At 40.9% G+C, this 3,502-nt stretch overlaps 1 non-coding gene across 1 annotated transcript; it reads right to left on the bottom strand.

Annotated features, from left to right (window-relative positions):
- Positions 1–1,797: 1,797 nt before the first annotated feature.
- On the bottom strand, positions 1,798–1,891 carry LOC119528369. Its single transcript, XR_005215673.1, has one exon. It is a non-coding gene; the product is annotated as a small nucleolar RNA SNORA24 (small nucleolar RNA).
- Positions 1,892–3,502: the final 1,611 nt, after the last annotated feature.

Raw genomic sequence — 3,502 nt, 5'->3', positions numbered from 1 at the left:
GAGGCTGACAGGGTTGGGGAGGAAGAAGCTTCTCTTCTCTAATGTCAGACTCATTTAGGCCCAAGATCTTCTTTTCTTTCCCCACGTGGCTGTTAAAATATAAGTCTTTCTGTTCTGGTTTGCTAAAGCTGCCAAAATGCAATATACCAGAAATGGATTGGCTTTTTCAATGGGGATTTATTAGGTCACAAATTTACAGTTCAAAGGCCATAGAAGTGTCCAAACTAAGGCATCAACAAGAAGGTACCTTCACTGAAGAAAGACCTATGGTATCTGAAACACTTCTGTCAGCTGGGAAGGCACATGGCTGGCATCTGCTGGTCCTTGCTCCCGGGTTGCATTGCTTTCAGCTTCTGATTCCAGTGGCTTTCCCTTTAAGTGTCTGTGGGCTCTCACTTAGCTTCTCTGGGACAAACTCTGGGCTTCATCTCTTGGCTTAGCATCTCCAAACATCTTTCTGTCTGCATCTCCAAGCATCCGGGTCTGTGTTGGCTCTGAGCTCTCTCTCTCTCCCTAAGCTCTCTTAAGGACTCTAGTAAACTGATAAAGACCCTCCATGAATGGATGGGGGTTACATCTCCATAGAAATAATCTAATCAAAAGGTCACACCCACAATACCTCCACAAGAATGGATTAAAAGAACATAATTTTTTATGGAGGACCTAACAGATTCAAAACAGCACAGTTACCTAGATTGGAAGAACTTTCCAAGAGAGTTGCAACTTCGTCTACTAACTCACTCTATTTTTTTTATTTCATCTTTATCTTTGGCCCATGGGAATTTCTCATACTTTTTTACAAGATCTGTCATTTTAAAAGATTCTGCTATGGGTAGGGAAGGGGAAGTTAATGCTTAAATTGTATAGGGTTTCTATTTGGGGTGATGAAAAAGTTTTGGTAACAGATGATGATAGTAGCACATCATAAATGTAATGAACAGCACTGAATTATATATTTGAATGCAGTTAAAAGGAGAAATTTTAAGCTGTGTTTGTGTTACTAGAATAAATTTTTAAAAAAACCCCATAGGACCGTACATGAACCCTAGTATGAGCTATGGACTATAGGTAATAGTACAATTATAATAATATTCTTTCATCAATTATAACAACTATATGAATGCAAGGTGTTAATAATGGGGGGTGGTAATATGGGAACTCTATTTTTTGCATGATTTTTCTGTAAACCTACAACTTCTCTAATAAAAAAAGACCTGAATCACACAATGATAATGCAAAAAAATAAAAAGCTTCTGCTATGGTTTATCAAGTATTTCTAGATAATTTCTAGGTTGCTGGGACATGTTTACATTTACTTAGGATCTAAGTCCTTTCTGCCTCTACTCTTGCCTCTTCCTTTCCAGCCTTAAAATAGCTGATGAGATCTTTTAAAAAATTATTCTCATTTTGCTTTTCACTCACATGCCACTCTTAAGTGGCTTCCCATTGCTCTCTGTTATAATATTGTGTTTTTTTTCAATTGTAACAACAAAGCACCCATTTTATTCTCTGCTTAAATACTATGCTCTGTTTAACAACAATCAGTATTTAGACCTGTATTAAAAATATAGTCTTAATAGTTCCCAGGACATTGTTCCCAACACAAGACAAATTCAAGTCTGACAGTCTGCTGCAAGATACTGAGTAAGACTTCACCTCTATCACTTTGGATTCTTGAAATCTTGTCATATTTTCCATCATTTGTTGGATGTAATAGTCCAGCTTCTAGAAACATTTGAAGAATAGTTAGAAAAATTTGCCCAATAACTTGGCACACTCCAAGTTTTTAACAGTGAAGAATGTTAATTGTGCAAGTCAGAATCCAATACCAATTAAATGGCGACAACTTTGCCAATAAATAAGAATATGCTCTTCCATGGTAGGAAGGGATGTAATATTGTTTTGTTAAAGTCTTTGTCTATCCCACATTTCCCATTTCTCTTCCTCTGTAACCGGCACTCCTTTTCCTTGGGTTGTCAGTCACGGTGCCATCCTTCCACCTTCCTTCACCCTCTATCCCCACCCTAGCCTCAGGGATAGGAATGGGTCCCACTTAGGCTGGTCATTGTCCCACATCCTTCTGGATGTCATGACTGGTCCACCAGGTGGGCATGTGACCCAGGCTGTGGCCGTCAGAACCTGCCCCTTATTTATTTACTTTTTCCAAATTGGAGGTACAAGGGATAGCTTTCTTGTCCTTTTGGATCTCAGGTTGAAAAGATGTAGGCTGCCTAATATCAGTGACTATTTTCCTATCAGATGGAAAGAACCTGTCAGTGCACAAGAGAGAATGAGGCCAACACAAAAGAGATGCAAAGACAGAGACGATTAAAGTCTTCATGATACTGTTTAAGCTCCTGGATCCAGTCATACTTGAAGCTTTAACCCTGAACTTCCCAACTCTTATGAACCGATTTATGGCCTTCGTGCTTATATAAAAGTTATATAAGGGATTCTATAAAGGTTGTGTTAGGTTTTTGTCACAAATAACAAAAAGAGACTCGCCCCACACAGAGCTAAATCCTTAACGTGGCATTAAAAGGCCCTGTGTGAGCTGGTCACTGCCTGTTTCTCAACCCCATCTCACAGCTCTCTTTTGCTCTCCCTGCAAGATCCATCAATACAGAACTTCTTTCAGTTCCTCAAATGGACCAGGGGCATTCATGCATGTTGTTCTCCTACATCACTTTGCCTGGCTAATTCTAAGTCCTCCAGGTGTCTGCATCTAGGTCATGCCCTTAGGGACACTTTTCCTGGCTGCCTGACCAGGGCAGGACCCTGCATTTCTCTCCCCATTATATACTCCTACGGCACCCGTGACTTTTCTTCAAAAGCATTCATCACAGTTACAATAAATCACTTTTACAATTCCTTTTTTACAGTCCATCTTCTCCATTGGACTGTAAGCTCCATAAGGATGGGCACCATTTGTCTTGATCATCCTTGTAGACCCTCGGCCAAGCACAGTGCTTGGCACAGTAAACATCTGCCAAGTGAAAAAAATGAATGCTTGGGATGTTTGATTTGGAAACCTATGCTTTTGATCTCCCGGGTCTTTGTTAGCCAGTAAGCAAATACTGACAGTCCTGATTGATGAATGTGACCACAGAAGGTCCCAGGAGAGCCCTGGGGAAGTAGAGTGCCTCAGGAATTCTGAGCTGGACTTCTGTTTGACCAGGCTAGAGTAGACCTTGTTCCCAGGAGATGGCAGTGTTGTACACTCTTTGGTTCCCCAAGGCTCCCACACTCACTTCTCTGAGGCCCTGGGAGCTCTCTGGCTGGACTGTGACTCCTCAAGCCATGGAAGCCAAAGTCCATGGCTTTTGGAAAACTGTGGATTCAAAGCAGCTCGGAAGCCAAGCCTTTGCTCCAGACATTTGTCAGTCTCCTAATTCAAGATAAACAAACCCCTGACCAATCTGGTTTTGTCTTCATTTCAAGAACTCCATCTTTCCAAAGGTGGCTCAAAGGTTCCCACTCAAACTTTATGCTCTATAATTTC

This window comes from Choloepus didactylus, chromosome 2, assembly GCF_015220235.1.
Source record: "Choloepus didactylus isolate mChoDid1 chromosome 2, mChoDid1.pri, whole genome shotgun sequence".
NCBI lineage: Eukaryota > Metazoa > Chordata > Mammalia > Pilosa > Megalonychidae > Choloepus > Choloepus didactylus.
The sequence above is the reverse complement of the archived record's forward strand: the minus strand, read 5'-3'. Positions and strand labels throughout refer to the sequence as shown.